Source organism: Canis lupus, chromosome 33 (genome assembly GCF_048164855.1).
Source record: "Canis lupus baileyi chromosome 33, mCanLup2.hap1, whole genome shotgun sequence".
Lineage (NCBI taxonomy): Eukaryota > Metazoa > Chordata > Mammalia > Carnivora > Canidae > Canis > Canis lupus.
This window is the reverse complement of record NC_132870.1, coordinates 32,359,084-32,378,428: the sequence shown is the minus strand read 5'-3', so window position 1 is coordinate 32,378,428 and position 19,345 is coordinate 32,359,084. Positions and strand designations below refer to the sequence as shown.

The 19,345-nt window shown below is 39.3% G+C and overlaps 1 long non-coding RNA gene across 1 annotated transcript in view; it reads left to right on the top strand.

Moving 5' to 3' along the window:
- Positions 1-19,345, top strand: part of LOC140623516 (uncharacterized) — a 32,053-nt gene that overhangs the window by 9,442 nt on the left and 3,266 nt on the right. The window lies entirely within an intron of this gene.

The following is a 19,345-nucleotide window of genomic DNA, read 5'->3' as shown; positions in this document are numbered from 1 at the left end:
GAGAAGTTTGTTTTCAGGCAAAGGGACCAAAACATATAAGCGGAGGATAAACTTTTCAGACGATAGCAATACTCTCATGATAATATCCTCTCCATGTGGACCTACTTGTTATGGTCACAAAGACTGTGACCCTACATCAAGTATACGCTAAAGGAATGTGACATACACCTTAGCAAAGGGAAGACACACACGTTGAATAAGTGACTAGAAAGCAATGAGGGAGAACTAAACTTAAAAATATTCCAAGTTACTTTCAACAGTAATGTGTTTTCAGGACAAGAAAATGTTTCTAATTACATTCTGCACCCCTTCTTTATCAGCTCCAGGCTACCACACCCTTTTCCAAACTGTCAGCCACACACACACACACACACACACACACACACACACACACACATTCATGTCCTGCACTTTGGATTTGTCCTCAGGAGATTTTAGCTTGCCATGTCTCCAGGGCCTGGATGTCAGCGAAGCCAGTGCTCTTCCACCCTTGGCACCGCATTCCAGGAACTCTGCTTTGAGGGGCACCTGTGAGAACTTAGATCCTTTGCCTTTCCTTCCCAGCTGAGCGGGGTGGAGGTGAGGCACGGGGGAGGCAGGCAGTACTGGAACTGTCCAGTGTGCAGGGACAGCAGAACAGGTGACTCAAGTGTCGAGTTCTTTCTCAAGCTGCTGCTGAATTAACTTTGTGGATTTTGCCATTGTAATGCAGGATTTTGCCAGTGCAAAGCTTAATGCAGGCATTAAAAATCATCCAACCTAAATAAAAATATCAACATATTTTTTATCTATACCCATTTGTTCTTATGAGCATAGAAAAGCATATGAAAGAATATACACCAAATAATAATAGTAGGGGAATTCCCATTGGGGAATGGGATAGATTGGTGGAGTGTGAAGGGCCCTTTTTTTGTACTATATACAATAGGGTATAAAATATTGAAGTTTATATCACCTAGGTAATTAAAAATAGCCAATAAACACATGAAATACGGTCAAGATGAGTCTCCTAAATTTCTGTCAGGGTGTATATTTGGCACTTGCCAAATTGGGGAATGACTCCTTTATTTTATTTTTATTATATTTTTAAGATTTTATTTATTTGACACACACACACAGAGAGAGAGAGAGAGAGAGTGAGAGAGAACAAGCAAGGGGGAGCAGCAGGCAGAGATAGATGGAGAAGCAGGCTCCCCACTGAGCAAGGATCCGGATGTGGGACTTCATCCCAGGACCCCAGGATCATGACCTGAGCCAAAGGGAGACAACCAACTGAGCCACCCAGGTGCCCCTTATCCTTTTCTTTAAATCATGCCTTACTTTGCTTCAACAACAAATAAAGAGGGCAGTGATTTCAGGACACCAAGAGACCTGGTGACCTGTCATGGGGTAATCTTACTGCCCTTTTATTTTCTGCTTCTGAACATTCAGATTAATCCAATCAGTTTCAACCCCTTCCTTGGGAAATTTCTTTTTTTCACATCTATTTAAGCAAATCTAGATTCTCCAGTAGGGTTTTCCCTTAACCTGGCATCTTCTTCAAAGTCACCTTCAAGTCATCTTGATGCTTCTGCTCAGGCAAATAAGATTGGCAATGGAATCATCCAATCCTAACTTCATTTCTTCATTTTAGTCAAAGTGACTCTTGGTTTTTCAATAAACATTAAATAGTAAGCTGGTATAATTTTTGGAGAAAAAAATTACCCAAAGGAACTTGACAAACATTCCATTCCATTTGTTGCTGTGTTGCGAAGCTTTTTTCTTTCTAAGGAAGATGCACAGTGATAATGGTGGGACTTACCTGAAAATAATTTACGATGTGCTATTTCATCTTTTAAAAGATTTTATTTATTTATTTGAGAAAGAGAGAGCACAGGAGCAGGGAGGGAGGGCAGAGGGAGAAGCAGACCTCTTGCTGAGCAGGGAGCCACCAGGGGCCTTGATCCCAGGACCCTGAGATGGTTACCTGAGTTGAAGGCGGACGCTTAACCTACTGAGCCACCCAGGCGCCCTTATTTCACTTTTTAAAAAATATTTATTTGAGAGGAGGGGGGATTGTGTATGAGCAGGGGTAATGTGTGGGCAGAAGGAAAAGGAGAATCTCAGTAGACTCCCTGCTGAGCACAGAGCCCCACTCAGTGCTCTATAGCATGACCCTGAGATCATGACCTGAGCCAAAACAAGAGTCACTTGCTTAATAGACTGAACCACCCAGGCACCCCTGTTATTTTATTTTTTTATGAAAAGGGGATAAAGTCATTAAATATATTTTGAGTATTAAGGGGACTTTAGAACTACGAAGGGCAATTTGACAAAAGGTCTCCCAGGATAAGATGACCACATATTCAAAACATCTGGTGTGCATAAGGCTCCTGATCAGTTGCTAATTTTTTAAAAACTTTTTTTTAAAGATTTTATTTATTTATTCATGAGAGACACAGAGAGGCAGAGACACAGGCAGAAGGAGAAGCAGGCTCCATGCAGGAAGCTCGATGTGAGACTTAATCCCAGAACTCCAGGATCACTCCCTGAGCCAAAGGCAGATGCTTAACCACTGAGCCACCCAGGTGTCCCGATCAGTTGCTGATCTGAGAATAAAGCAGGTGCATGTGTTGGAAGAAGGTTCTAACAGTGGCCTTTTGCTGTGACAACAGATAGAAGAGAGAATGAGAATTCCTGCAAGCTGAAAAAAAGTCTCTCAAAAAATTCAACGTCTAACAAAAGACCTTCTTGCCTATACTATACTAATGGTTAATAGTTTGATAATCAAAAGGAGTATATTGAGAGAAAAGCACATCATTTGTAATGAAAGAGTTTGGTTTGGGTTTGAGCTCTCTATGTAATTCTGAGTACGTTCTTTAGCCTTTTTTTTTTTTTTTTGTTTTTTCTTTAGCCTTTTTGAACTCTTGGTTCAACCCCTAGATTGTAGCTATATTTCCTATCACAGGATATTCAAAGTATTTCCGGTTTTTCTTTGGTTTACACATTGCTGTAGTAAATAATAGCGTTGTAGCTAAACTATGCACCAGAATTAATTTTCTTACACTGGGGGAAGGCACAGGAATAAGATATTATGTGTCTTTTTATTCACATTGAAACATCTTCCCAATATATCATTAGATTAAAAGGAGCAGATTATAATAATGTGTGTAAAATTATCACATAATAGGCATAGTAACAGCTAAATTTCATCATGGGCTTACTATATGTGAAGGCCATTGCTAAGTCTTTTACATGGATTATTGTGTAAGAGCCTCACAATAACCCTTGTAATGATGTAGGCACTATTATTTCTGTTTTATAGATGAAGACATTCAAACTTTATGTATGTGTATGTATTTATTTTTTAGACTGTTTATTCATGACAGACACAGAGAGAGAGGCAGAGACATAGGCAGAGGGAGAAGCAGGCTCCCTGCAGGAAGCCTGAGGTGGGACTTGATCCTGGGACCCTGGGATCACATCCTGAGCCAAAGGCAAATGCTCAACCACTGAGCCATCCAGATGTCCCACATTCAAACTTGAAATATTAACAGTAGTCTGTTAGGGTTATGAATGTTTAAAAATGTATAACTTTGGTTTATTTGGTATTTTCTATTTTTTGACATTGAACACATATTACTTTTTTATTTTGGTAAAATATACTTAACATAAAATCTACCATTTTAACCACTTTGAAGTACAATTAGCAGCATTTAATACAGTTACAATATTGTGCAACCATCAGCATTATCCATTTCTAGAATTTGTTCATCAACTCAAACAGAAACTCAGTATCTACTAAACAACAGATTCTCACTCTTTCAAATCTTTAAGATAGAACCAGAAAGACAATCTCTATTTCCTTAAAGAGCTACTTTGTACCAGATGAATCATACCAGAACATGGCTACTTTTCTCTTTGTGTCAGGTCTATATCTGTTAGAGAAATTGAATGTGTTATCTTACAAATTTCCCACAAAAGATAAAACAAAAAATAAAACAAAAGTCCAGGCACAGTTGGTTTTTACTCACAAGATCTTCCAAACATTTAAGGAAGAAATAACACCAAATCTACACAAACATATCCAGAAGATAAAAGAGATTGGAATACTTCTCAGCTCATTCTATGAGGCAAGGATTGCCCTGATAATAAAATCAGACAAAAAAATAAAATAAAATAAAATCAGACAAAGATATTATCATAAAAGAAACTTATTTTATTAGATAATTAGTTTTATAGTTCATTTTATTAAATATTTATTTTGTTTAGTGAATAAATAAATATTCTTGATGGATATTGACACAAGACAGCTTAACAAAATTTTAGTAGGTTGAATCTAACAATATATATATAAAATACATCAGGATCAAATAGGGCTTATCCCAGGAGTGCAAAGTTGGCTCAGCATTTGAGTATTTACCAGTGTAATTCACCATATTAAAAAAAAACTAAAAAAGAAAATCCACATAATTATTAATAGATGCAGAAAAAGCATTTGACAACATTCAACATTAATTCATCAGAAATGCTCCCAGGAAACTAGGAATAGAAAGAAATTATGTTGGTAACCCAATGACAGACCCCAACAAAAAAACCTACCATTATTATAGTTAGCAATAAAAGGCTGTATGTTTTCCTTTTAAGACTGGGAACAAAGCAGGGATGTTTACTCTCATCACTTATATTCAATATTATACTGGATTTCCTAATCAGTGATAATGGCCAGAAATAGAAATTCAAGGCATAAAGATTAGAAGGGAAGAAGTAAAATACCAGTTTTCAGTGGTGACATGATTACTTATAAATAAGCTACTAGAACTAAGATAATTGAAAAGGATCAGAGGATATAAACACATACTGCAGAAGTCAAGTATACTCTTAAAACTTATATATATATATAAATATATACATGTATATTATATATATATATAATCTGTACACTCAATGTGGGGCTTGAGCTCACAGTCCCAAGAATAAGAATTGCCTGCTCCACAGACTGAGCCAACCAGGTGCCCCTCTTTTTCTCTTTTTGTGGTGAGAACACGTAAGATTTACTCTTAGCCAATTTCAAATATGCATACTGTATTAACTATAGTCACTATGCCTTACATTCGACCCTCAGAACTTACTCATCTTATAACTTGTACTCTTTTATCAACATTTGCCCACTTATCCTACCTTTAGCTCCTGGGATCCACCATTCTACACTCTGTTTTTACTAAATTAACTTTTTTTTTTTTTAAGATTCCACATATAAGTGATCATCATCTAACATTTGTCTTTGTCTGGTTTATTTTACTTAGTGTAATGCCCTCCAGTTTCACTTATATTGTTCCAAATGGCAGGATTTCCTTGAGTAATATTGCATTTTCTGTCTCACATCTTCTTTATCCATTCATCAGTAGATGTACATTTAGGTTAATTCCATATCCTAACTATTGTGAATAATGCTGCAATGGACATGGGAATGCTGATATCTCTTCAAGTTACTGGTTTCATTTCCTTTGAATATATGCACAGAAGTGGATTGCTCAATAATATAGCAATCCTAATTTTTTTTTTTTGAGGAACTTCCATACTTTTTCTCTAATGGCTATACCAATTTACAATCCTACCAACAGTGTACAAGGGTTTCCTTTTCTCCATGTCCCCACCAACACTTGGTAGTTCTTATCTTTTTGGTCCTAGGCATCCTAACTGGTGTGAAATGATATTTTGGTTGGTTTGCAATTCTCTGATGGTTAGTAATGTTGAGCATCTTTTCATATACCTGTTGCCTATTTGTATATCCTCTTTGGAAAATGTCTAGTCAGTTCTTCTGCTCATTTTAAAATAGTATTCTTCTTTACTTACTTGTTTTTTGCTATTGAGTTGTAGGAGTCCCTTATATATTTTGGATATTAACCCTTCATTGGATATATGGTTTGCAAATATTTTCTCCCACTCACTAGGTTGTTTTTAAATTTTGTTGATTTTTTCCCTTTCCTTTTTAGTTTGATGTAGCCCACTTGTTTATTTTTGCTTTCGTTCCCTGTGCTTTTGGTTTCTTATTAAAAAAAAAAACAAAACAAAAAACTGCCAAGACCAATTTTAAGGAACTTTTCCCATATATTTTTTTCTAGGAGTTTTATAGTTTCAGATCTATACATAAGGCTTTTTAAATCTATTTCAAGTTAATTTTGGGGAGTGGAATAAGATAGAGGTCCAGTTTCATTCTTTTGCATGTGGATGTCCAGTTTTTCCAAAACCACTTATTGAATAGACTATCCTTCCTCCATTGTGCATGCTTTGTACCACTGCTGAAGATTAGTTGCCTGTATTTTATTTCTGGACTCTCTATTCTGTTCTATGGTCTATGTGTTTGTTTGTATGGCACTGACATAAAATCATAAAATGATACCGTATCCTTGATTACTATGGTTATGTAGTATTGCTTGAAATCAGGAAATGTGATGCCTCTAACTTTGTTCTTCTTTTCAAGATTGCTTTGGGTATTTGGGGTTTTTGTGGTTCCAGAAAAATTTTAGGATTTTTTTAATTCTTTTTTTTTTAAAGATTTTATTTATTTATTCATGAGAGACACAAAGAGAGAGAGAGAGAGAGAGAGAGAGAGAGAGAGGCAGAGACACAGGCAGAGGGAGAAGCAGGCTCCATGAAGGGAGTCTGATGTGGGACTCGATCCCAGGACCCCGGGATCACGCTCTGGGCTGAAGGCAGTCGCTAAACCACTGAGCCATCCAGGGATCCCCGGATTTTTTTTTTTTTAATTCTATGAAAAATGCCATTGGAATTCTCACAGGGATTGCATTGAATCTATAGATTACTTTGGGTAGTATAGACATTTTAACAATACTAATTCTTCCAATCCAAGAACACAGGATATCTTCCCATGTACTTCAGGCTTCAATTTCTTCATCAGTGTCTTATGGCTTCCAAAGTACAGATTTTTTTCCCTCCTTAGATTTATTCCTAGGAATTTTATTTTTGTGTGTTTTTTTAGATTTTATTTATTTATTCATGAGAGACACACACACACACACACAGAGGTAGAGACATAGGCAGAGGGAGAAGCAGGCTCCATACAGGGAGCCGGACGTGGGACTTGATCACAGGACTCGATCCCGGGACTCTATCCCGGGACTTCAGGATAAGACCCTGGATCAAAGACAGGCGCTAAACCACTGAGCCACCCAGGCGTCCCTATTTTTTTATGTTATTGTAAATGAGATTCCTTTCTTAATTTCTCTTTCAGATAGTTTATATCTCTGTTGAAATTCTCGTTTTATTTTTATATATATTTTTTACTGAGTTCATAGCATGAACTATGTACTCATTGAATTGCCCTCATTGAGCTTCCTAAAACAATCATTTTGAATTCTTTGTCAGGCAATTGATAGATCTCCATTTCTTTGGGGTCAGTTGCTGGAAGATTATTGTGTTCCTTTGGTGTGTTGTGTTTCCCTAGATTTTCATGTTCCTTGAAGTCTTACATTGCTGTTTTCACTTTTGAAGAAGTGGTTATCTCCTCCAGGCTTTACTGACTGGTTTTTGGAGAGTGATACCTTCACATGTTAGTCCAGCTAGGGATTCTGGAGCTGTTTCAGACCTCCTCTGTGGGGGTGGCTACTCTACACTTTTTGCTCTTAGGGGAAATAACTAAGATTGAATGACTTCTCTCAATCCTGCAAAATCAGGCTGGGTGCTGTGGGCGGTGCCCTGAAATGCTTGGGAGTCTTCTTTAATCTCCTAGAGTTAGTCTGGCTTTCTGAGCTTGCTTGCAGTCATTTGCAAAGTCTCCTCACTGTCTATGGTATCTGGCCCTCCAGGGAGAGAGGAGTGTAGGGCTATGCATGGGGAGCCTTCAGGATGGATATGGGGCAGTTGGGGGCTGCACATTTGAGGTCTCCACAGTCTTTTGTGAGTGGGCTTCCTAACAGAGTTTGTGAATTGGTTAGTAGAAGAACCATGAAGCAGTAGGACCTCTTTGATGAGTTCAGAGCCCTGGCTGCTATACTCTTAACTTCTTCCAACCCCTTAGACTTGCAGATCACCTCTGTAATCTGGGCAAGGTGAGAAAGAAGTAGGTCTCTTGGGTAGCATCCAGCATGGCTAGGGAAGCTGGGCTTTGAGTCACATGTTCTCAGTTTTCCCTATGGGAGAAATCATGCCTGCAGAGTCGTCATGTGGCTCTGACCCATCCTACCTTGGGGGTAGAGTGAGGCAATGTGATACTGTTCCTTTTACCCTCTTCAATGCAACTGTTCTTGGATTCTTCTGCTATAATGGTATGCTTCCTTTCTGCTGGACTCCTGGACTCCCATAAATGGACTCTTGTCTGTGAGTGACTGCCAAAATTGATGTACCATGGAGAGATAAAGGTGGAGAACATTTACCCTGCCATCTTGCTGATGGCATTTCAGTTATACTTCTATGACCTATTGAAGAACAATTGGAAATTGAAACAGAAAACAATAAATAAAATAATACTTTGTGCAATAGCATAAAAATACAACTACTCAAAGATAAATATAGCAAAATATGGGAAAGATAGACATGATGTAAACTAGAAAATATTTATGGGAACATTAAAGAAGACTTAAATATATGGAGAGATGTATGGTACTCATGGATCAGAAGTTGCTTTGTTGCCACAATAGACAATTTTTCCCTATTGTGACCAGCCTGCAGATGCAAAATTTGGATGTTGAGACTGATGGTGCCGCATATGCACCACTCATGTAATAAAACTTCCTGGGCTTCCAAACACGTCTAAAATGGCTTGAAAGAATGGGCTTAGGTTTTTTTATGGTGTTTAGAGGGTGGTGCTGGTTGAGAACCCTTTCCATAAGTTGGAATTTGCTTCCTGCTGGTGCCAAAGGAAAAAGCACCTGGGCTTTCTGGTCACCTTGTCCAGATGGGGGGCAGAAAAGTAAGAAAAAGTGGTGGGGCTTCAAAGCTGTTAACAATCAAACATCAAAAATGGAGGGGCACTACTTGGGTGGCTCAGTCAGTTAAGTGGCCAATTCTTGATTTTGGCTCAGGTCATGATCTCAGGGTCATGGGATAAAGCCTTGTGTACCAGGCTTGGCACTCAGTGGGGAGTCTGCTGGAGATTTTCTCTTTCTCTCTCTCTCTTCTTCACACTTTGCCCCTTCCCCTGCTCTCTGTCTTTAAAATAAATAATCTTTAAAAAAATAAAAAAAACGGAGTCAGACACTTTATTAGAGTTCCAATTTGATCTATAGACTCAATGCTATTCCAATCAAAATCCTTCTTTATCTCTAATAATGTTTTTTTTTTCTTTTAAGTCTACTTTGTTATTACTATAGCTACTACAGCTTTCTTTTGATTAGTGTTTGGTGTTAAATTCCCCCCACATCCATGTTTTCACTATTACTGGTATGATTGGGTTTAAATCTACCATCTTTCTAGTTGTTTTCTATTTGTTCTCCTTTTTCCTCTTTTTCTGTCTTGTTTTTGATTATTTTTTATGATTCCATTTCATCTTTGCTATGGACTAGTAACTATACTCCCATTTGGACTTTTTCATAATGTTTACTCTAGAGCTTACAATATCTACCATGAACTTATCACAGTCTATCTTCAAATAATATCATTTCACTTCATGTATAATATAAGAAACTTACAATAATTATTTTTAATTTACTCTTACCTACCCTTTGTGCTATTATAATACATTGCTATAATTTTTGCTCTATACAATTTTTTAAAAATTTTTATTTATTTATAGTCACACACACACACACACACACACACACACACACACAGAGGCAGAGACACAGGCAGAGGGAGAAGCAGGCTCCATGCACCGGGAGCCCGACGTGGGATTCGATCCTGGGTCTCCAGGATCGCGCCCTGGGCCAAAGGCAGGCGCCAAACCGCTGCGCCACCCGGGGTTCCCTCTACACAATTATCTTAAGTGATTACAAATAAGAAAATCATCCTTTACATATACATTTATATTTATTTATTTCTCCTTAATTACTTAGTTGAGTGTAAACATTTCTGCCACTCTGGTTTTTGTAGATTCAGCTTTCCGTCTGGTATCATACTTCTGCATGAGGAAACTCCTTTAACATTTCCTGTAGCACAGTTTTTCTTGTGATGAAAGCCTTCAGCTATTGTTTATTTTAAAATATTTGTCTTTCTTTTTTTACGATTTTATTTATTTATTCATGAGAGACACACACAGAGAGAGAGAGAGAGAGAGAGAGAGGCAGAGGCACAGGCAGAGGGATAAGCAGGCTCCATGCACCGGGAGCCCGATGTGGGATTCGACCCCGGGTCTCCAGGATCAGGCCCTGGGCCAAAGGTGGCGCTAAAACGCTGAGCTACCCAGGCTGCCCCTCTGTCTTCATTTTTTTTTTTTTTTAAATTTTTATTTATTTATGATAGTCACACAGAGAGAGGGAGAGAGAGGCAGAGACACAGGCAGAGGGAGAAGCAGGCTCCATGCACCGGGAGCCCGATGTGGGATTCGATCCCGGGTCTCCAGGATCGCGCCCTGGGCCAAAGGCAGGCGCTAAACCACTGCGCCACCCAGGGATCCCTCTGTCTTCATTTTTAAGACAGATTTTCATTGGATATAGAATTCTATTTAACTGTTTTTCCCATCACTACTTCAAATATATTTCTCCATTGGCTTCTGACTTGTATAGTTTCTGACAAGAAATCTATAATTCTTATCTCTGTTCTTCTGTATGTTGTATCCCCTCCATCTTACCCTACTCACACTGCTGGTCGCTTTCAAGATTTTATCTTTATCGTTGGTTTCAGGAGTTTGACTGTAAAGTGTCTAGGTATGGCTTCTTTTGGTATTTCTATTTTGGGGAATTCTCTGGGTTTTTGGATTTTAATTTTGGAAATTTCTCAGAAATTGCCTCTTCAATATTTCATCTGCTTTATTCTCCACTACTTTTTTTTTTCTGGAAATCCAATTACATATATATTAGTTCTTTTGATACTGCTACACAGCTCTTTTTTTCTATTTAACTCTTTTCATTTAAGTTTGTATAATATATACAGATCTATCTTCAAATTTACTGGTTCTTTTTTTTTCAGTTGTGCTCACTCTGCTGATTAGCCCATCTAGGGAATTCTTCATCTCTGATAATGTGTTTTTTTTTCTTTATGTAAAATTTCCATTCGACTTGAAAAAAAAAGTTTCTATGTCTCTGCAGAAATTCCCTATCTGTTCTCATACATGCTATCAGCCTTTGTTATTAATTCTTTTAAATATCAATCATAGTGATTTAAAAAATCTCTGACTGATACTTCCAACATCTGGGTCATCTCTGATAACTAGTTCTGTTGATTGCTTTATTTGTTAAAAATGATTTTTATGCTTTTTAAAAATTTTTATCATTTCAGCGGTCTTGACATCATTTGTAGAAGAGTAGTACAAGCTGAGTTAAAGAATATATACATATTTTAAGATTTTTAAAAATTTATTCATGATAGACACAGAGAGAGAGAAAGAGAGAGAGAGAGAGAGAGAAGCAGAGACACAGGCAGAAGAAGAAGCAGGCTCCATGCAGGGAGTCTGATGTGGGACTCAATCCTGGGACTCCAGGATCACGCCCTGGGTGGAAGGCAGGCACTCAAATCACTGAGCCACCCAGGCTGCCCTAAAGAATATTTAAATCTGAAAATGGGCATGCTTCTTTTATCAGGCTCTCATGTCAGAGGTTGAGTTCGTTTAGCCAGAAGCTCATCTGGGTTTGGGTTTTGTTGTTACTCTCATTTTCTTCATTGCAGTGTAAGCTTGCTTTATTTTTATTGTTTTTTTAAAGATTTAATTAATTAACTTATTTGAGAGAGAGAAAGCATGAACAGGATGGAGGAGCAGACACCCTGCTGAGCAGGGAGCCTGACATTGGGGCTGCATCCCAGGACCTTGAAATCATGACCTCAGCCAAAGACAGTCGCTTAACTGGCTGAGCTGCCCAGGTGCCCTGCAGTGTAAGTTTTAAATTCCTGCAGTGGGCTACTGTTCTTCGTGCCTGGAGTTGGGTGGGCCTGGGCCAGTGGACGGTTGTTGGTTTTTTTTTTTGTTTTTTGTTTTCCTTATTGCTCCTGCTCTATCTTCAGCTTTCTATACTTCCTGTATGCCTGTTTCTCTTACATGTGCTTTATCTTCCTTCAGCTATTAGCTACCATTTCTTATTACTGTCTGGTAGGCTTATGGTGGGAAACGGGATTATTTTTCTGGAATAGCTTCAGTCTTCAGCAGACCCTTGGCCTGATTCTCAAGGACAGGGCTTTATCAGTATTTGCGGGCTGAATTCTGATTTGTAATCATGGATAGAAAAGAGTTTCTTATTTATTCCCAGAAATAGTATACCTATCCTTACACCAGTGCAGGATCCTGAGTCCTAGAGTTTTCCTGCTTTTGCTAAGGGGCATAGGGCTTTTGCTTTTATTCAGCTCCCAGAAGCAATAGGTGTGCCCCCTTCCTTCAGCAAGTTCAGGCTTTTTTGCTTTTTATGAGAGAATGACCCATGTGGCTGGGGGGGCGGGGGGGCTTTCACACTTTTGCCACAGTGACAGCCCCACATTTTCTATATGCCTGTACCACTGATCACCTCCTACATGCCTACTCTGTCCCTAGGTTTTCTCATGAGACTCCAGGGGAAAAGAACTTGTGAATTACGGCAAAGTCCCCTTGTGTTTTTGACTCCCAGCTATTACAAACTCATACTTTAGTCCATACTTGTCCTTTAAGACTTCATTAAGTTGGGACGCCTGGATGCCTCAGTGGTTGAGCATGATCCTGGGATCCTGGATCAAGTCCTACATTGGGGTTTCCCGCATGGAGCATGCTTCTCCCTCTGCCTAGGTCTCTGCCCGCCACCCTGCCTCTTTTATGAATAAATAAATAAAATCATTTTTTTAAAGACTTCATTAAGTTTTTAGTTAATTTTTTCTTAGTGACTTATATCGTGGCCATCTCTTTCTTTTTAAGTGTTGCCAAAGGTCAGAGAGTTTGTGTTTCTTATCTCTCCTTGGAGGGGCTTGCAATTATTTGGGATTTAATTCATTTAGTGGCCTTGTAACCTCAGCTCTTATATGGGCTCAAGAACAATTTGTAGATTTTCTAGCTTTTCTTGGCTGCTAAGGTGGGAACCATGTTTTTCTTCTGGTATTCTACATCCTAGATAGAAGCAAACTCTAGAAATTTAAACTTGAAAGACAGATGGGAGCCAATCAGGGGAAGTGGCTAAGTTATGTTATGGGGAAAATCACCAGAGCAAAAATTTACTCACACCTGCTGTGGATCCTTGGATCCTTTGTCTGCTCCAGGTCTTGGATTTTCACATGCAACTACTTCCCTTATCATCTCATACGGACTCAACTTAATTATCTTCAAAGAGTGTCTGTTCCTTCCAATTAAAAACCTTAAAACATGCATGAAACTCAGCATCTCAAAATCAGAAGAACTAAACTCACATTGTGTGGTAGGCAGGATTTTAGAAACGGCCTCCCAAGATTCTCATACCTTGGTTATTCAAACACTTATCTAGGTACCGCTCTAAAGAGATTTTGCAGATGTAAAATCTGACCTTAAGATCTGAAGATTATTATAGTGAACTTGACTCAATCAGGTGACTCCTTTCTAAGCAGAAAGTTTTCTACAGCTGGTAGCAGAAGTCGGAGAGATTTGAAGCATGAGAAGAATTTCACTGTACCATTGGCTTTGAAGGTGGAGGGAGCTCTGCGCAAGGACAGGAGAGCAGCCACATGTGGCCTGGAGCAATCCCTAGCTAACAGCCAACAAGGAAATGGGGACCTCAGTTCTATAGCTGCAAGGAGCTGAATCCTGCCAGTAACAGGAATGAGACTGGAAGAGGGACTTAGGCTCCAGATGAGAACATAGCTAGCTGACACATTGATTTTAGCCTTGTGAGTTGCTGGGCAGAGATCCTAGCTACACCATTCTGGATTTCTGACCTATAGAATTGGGAGATAACAAATTGTGTTGTATTAAGATGCTACATTTGTAGCAATTTGTCAATAGCAATAGAAAGCTAATACATGTTGATTTCAGGTGAATGGAACCCTCTGAGGCTGGGCAATGCTGCAGCCCTGATCATAAATGATTTTGTGATCCTTTGTTACCAGAATAAGAGGCTTTTGGAAAGACATGTTTTCATAATCAGGATGATGTTGAATGGACTTTTAGCAGAGATTGGATCAAAGAAAATATGGAGGAGATGCCATGAAACAACAGTGGGATGATGGGGAGGTAACTATACAGAAAGCAGATTCTATCAGTAAAGAAGAATTAGAGCAACTGGCAATCATATAGGAATAGCCTTGGTCAAGAGCAAGGCAAAACTAAGATACTTAAGTGTGGCTCTGCTTTGGTTTAGAGAATGAAAATGTGGTGGATAAATAATAATAATGGTATAAAACAGCAGCAACAATAGCCATTTACAGAATACTCTGCACCAGACACAGTTGTTGAACTTCACATGTGCTTTTTCTAATCTTAAAATCTTTGGGCTTGATGCTATTAGTCTTCTTTTAACCCTTGGGTGGGGGTGATGAAGAATGATCCTGAGATTAATCAGGAAAAAGTCAGGAAACAATCGTAGCATTTTGGTACAGCAAGTTTAAGTGCCTGTTATAGTTTTGCAATGTGCCCTTAATCTCAATAATGCTTATCTGCTCAGGCTAAAAAGGAAGTAAACTCTTTAATTTATGTGATTTGAAAAATATGCACTTAAGACAGACTTAAACAGATGGTTTCTGAGCCAGGATCAATAAATTAGACATTCTGTATTTCTAAAATAATCCATATGCTTTATCTAGAGCATAACATATAATATATATATTGTGAGTTAACAATATATATTGATCATCTTTTTTTTAAGTAATCTCTATTCCCAACATCGGGCTTGAACTCACGACCCTGAGATCAAGAGTCACATGCTTTTCTGACTGAGCCAGTCAGATTTCCCAGCTGATCATCTTAAAAAATTAGATTACCAACACTTCTTGATCACACAGTAGTAAAGTATACCTAGGGATAATTATGCCTTATCACTAGGGTCCAAGAAGAGATGGTAATCAATTCTCCAGAGTTATCTAATTAGCAGATATATAAAATATAATAAAAATCAACATTAATACAATACAATGAACCATTAGTTTTTGCCAGTTTTAATTTGCTTCTCACAGATAATTTAATTTTCTTAATTAAATAAGTATTAAAATCAAAATCATGGAAAATAAGAGGGAACTGAATCTCCTTAAATAATGAAGCACTCAAGCATTTTTACTTTTGCACGTAGACCAAAAAGACCTTCCAAAACAAATAACAAACAAACAAACAAACAAAAAAAACCCCTGTCCACCCAAGAGCTAATCCATTTTCCATGCTCATTATCATTCAGATGAGTCTTTTGTAAGACAAAGATGTCGGCATAGCTTTTTCAGTGTCTGAGAACGCCTTTCTTATTTGGATTGTACAAATAAAGAGGACCCTCTGGATCTAATTAAGAGATTTTTCACCTGCCATCATTCATTCATTCAGTTCACAAACATTTATGGAACACGTGCTATATGCATGGCACGATGTTAAACACTGTATTATACTAAGAGTTATCCCACAATGGGCCAATCATAAAACTACACTCTTCATTAATCTTGAAGATTTTTAATGATTTCCTTCTTTCATTCAACAAGGCCTGATTAACAAGCGAGTGCTGGGCTAGGCCTTGAGGCTGATAAAATGAGCTCATCATCTCTGCTTTCATGTGCTCATAATCTGATGGGGGAGGCAGATTCATAAACAAGAATTTACAGTGCAACTGAGGTCCCACCATAAAGTTTTGTGATGGTGTAATGGAGCCTCTGTGTGTGTGTGTGTGTGTGTGTGTGTGCTTGAGTGTGAGGAGAACGGCCAGAGAAGGGCTCCCTGAAAAAGTGACAAGCGCAGTGTCTTGATTGACAAGAATTTTCAAGGGGGGAGGTAGGAGAAGATACTGCAGGCACAGGGAGGAGCCCTGGGATGGCTTGTCACATTTGGGGAACCACAGTCAGGAGAGGCTGGAGGACGAAGGATTATCTGGGAATGAGGTTGGAGAGAGAGAAAATGAGAGGATCATATCCAGGTATTATTTAGGTTGAAATCATATGAATTTGCCAATATTAGATTATTGACAAATAATCTGACTTAAAAACAGCAATTTGATATGGTTTAAATTATATTCCAAGATGATGTGATCATGATGACTGAGCATCAGTAAATATATGAATAGACTCTAATTCTATTGTTATTGGTGCTGTAATTTGCATTTTCCACTTCCCACCCCCATCAGAAATGACTTGTCCCTAGGACCAGGACTGTTTTTGTGTCTGGGGTGATTCTGAAGTTACACACAGGTAAATGGGCTTGGCCGCCAAAGTCAGCGTGAGTGGGACTGGGAAAAATGGATTCTGCAGGACAGCACTGTGGAAAGAGCATGGATATAATGATAATAAAACTCTTTCCTTTACTGAACACCAAAATGTGCTGGTTACTGTGCTAAGTCCTTCTCGTGCATTATCTCTAGTCCTCACGACAGCGTCCCTAGGTGTTTTTTTTTTTTTTTTTTTTAGATTTTATTTATTTATTTGAGAGAAAGAGAATGTCAGTGGGTAGGGGGAGGGGCAGAAGATGAAGCAGACTCTCCACTGAGCAGGGAGCCCTATGTGGGGCTCCAGCCCAGGACACCTGGGATCAAAACTTGAGCCGAAGGCAGACGCTTAACCAACTGAGCCACCCAGGCACCCACTAGGTGTGTCTTTTTATACCTATTGACATCGTGGAACTCTAAGGCTAGGTGCCACTCCTCTGCTAGGGTGCATTCACGTGATTTCACCACCTCCACCCTCCTTCCAGGCGGCCTGATGAGAGTGACTGCTGGTGGAACCTGAAGGGACTGAGCATGAACTGATGTTTAAGTATTGCCCAGAAAAGGAAAGACCAGATGATGGGTGTAGCCTCATGAATAACTTCAGTGTCAGAAGTCCTTGCTTTTTAATTTGAATTGTTTTGGTCTTAGGGAGGTAGAAAGGGGCAGACGGGAGGAGGCAGGAGATGGGGTTGGGAGTGTGTAAGGCTTACTTTGGTGATATGGGAAGAAAAGCACAGGCAGGCTGCTCTTTCCTCTCTAACCTCCAGGGCAAGCAACCAGCTGGCTCTGTAACTTAACTCTTTGTTTACTGTGGCAAGAACAGAGCACAGTTTGCTTAGTGAAGTCCCTCCTAACAACAGTCACATAGCAGGGGGAGAAAACAGTGTGGACATCATTTGACGAAAACATTTCTCTTGATTTATTGCCTGAAAAAATGCACATAGAATATAATATGTGTTTTGCCAAACGTTGTCAGGAAAACTTGAAGCATGTTACTAAAGGAGTGTTCTCAGCTTGGGAAATTTGAAAGTTAGATGGCATTTCCATTGCTTTGGGATGGCGGCCCAGTTGAGACCCTGTGGTCCCCTGTGGCCTTGTAATCTTGAAGCCACCCAGCACACTACAATGCGCAGTGGGAACAATGCCTCAGGAGGCCCATGCAACTCATGAGTATAGCATCTCATCTATTATCCAAGTGGCCTATTCTAGAAACCATCTTTTGGGTGTGTCTTTTCATTTGTTTCTTCTGTCCCACATGCTGAGAGTGATGACAAGGGTCATTTCTAGTTAATGTTGTGGACAGTGCACTCAAAGTGACCTTTCCAATTGAGAGGCAGCCATTCATAGTCTGGATTTTTAAACAGCTTTCTCTAAAACAACAACAAAAAAAGTAAGTGTATTTCCTTAAAGATCACATGTTTGAATTTAGATTTAGGTGCCTCTCTGAGGCTTACTTCTCCCATAAGAAACATGACTTTGTTAGAGTTTGAAAGAGAAAATCACTGTAAGGTTATTTTGCAGGGGCAGAAGGGAAGCCACTTTCAGCAGAGTGGAATAGATAATTAATCCTTCCAATGGAAAACACTACAGTAAATATGCAAACCTCCTAGTAGGGTCCCTTCTGTCTTTTAGCAATTACTTTACCAATGAATCAGCTATACCAAACTATAATCAGCTATACCAATGCTTCCTGAAAACAATATTTTCTTGATAACTTGACCTTCAAAATTTATAAAACATTAACTTTCCTCAAGTATCTTTTTCAGTTTATTTTTAAAAACCATTTGAGATATATTCTGGTTGGTAGATGTTCTGAGCATGGCATTTGGGGCACAGTTTCAAAACCATCAAGGCAGTGAAATAGTTGATATACATCAAATGACCAAGCACTTAATTCATCTTGATCTGCATTTGAGCTTAATTTTTAGGTTACAGATGACAAAGTCTGGCATTCTCCTGACATTCGGGGCATGTTGAGGCTGTCTACCTCCCAGTCATCAGTTGCTGTGTAGCCACTGAATAGCAACAACAAAACTGTTATCGGCCTATAGACGAATATAAAGCAATAGTCTTCTTTCTGGTAACCAAGACTTGAGTGTAAAAAAAAAAAAAGCTAGTATTTAGCGATGCAGAGTTTTAGAGATGTCAAGTATGTGATCACACTGTCTCCAGATACTAGGAATAATCTTTGTTTGTTGAGTGTCTCTCCTTGCTCGGCTCAGACAGTGCAGAGGCTGTGCTGCTAAGGTGGAGGGGCAAGAGGGAATGGGGGGAAGAGGATGAGCTTAGGTCTGTTTTGCAGTAGGTTGTTGAGGCCATGCTGAATTGTAAAGCTTACTCTAGTATCCAGCTCTGTCTCAGGTCATCTTCCTTGGTGCTTGTCTGAAAGTCCTAGGACTCTGATATTTTAAACTGCCTTTGTCAGAATAGTGTATGCCTTCGAGTCTTTGCACAGGCAAGTTTCAAAGGCTCCCGGGCTCCAATGCTCTTAACCTTTATTTATACCCATTGAAGGTTCTTGCTAACTCATCTATGGTGGGGCAAAGAGGACAGCCACTCAGATGGATGCCCATGTGCTGCTCTGGCCTGGCCTGGCTCCTGCTCCAATATGCCCTGCAGGCTGGGGAAAGCTACAGCTGGCCAGAGGCTCCCGTCCCTCATCTACCATCCTCTCTGATGCAGGTGGCTCAGTGACTGCTGTCCAGCCCAAGGGAACGTTGCACATGATCCAGGTGCTCAGCCCAGAGAGAATGTTCCCTATTGAAAGCACATTGGGAACACGGCCCCTCAAAGCCAGTCGCTGTGGGTCCTTCTGTTATTTGGAAAAGACCATGTCAAATGTCTAACAAAAGTGTTTAAACAGTCCTTCTCCTTTCTGGTGATTTGTGTAGGAAAAGAAGGTTGAATCTGGTGTCTGTCCTTGGCAGTGAAAGCCTACA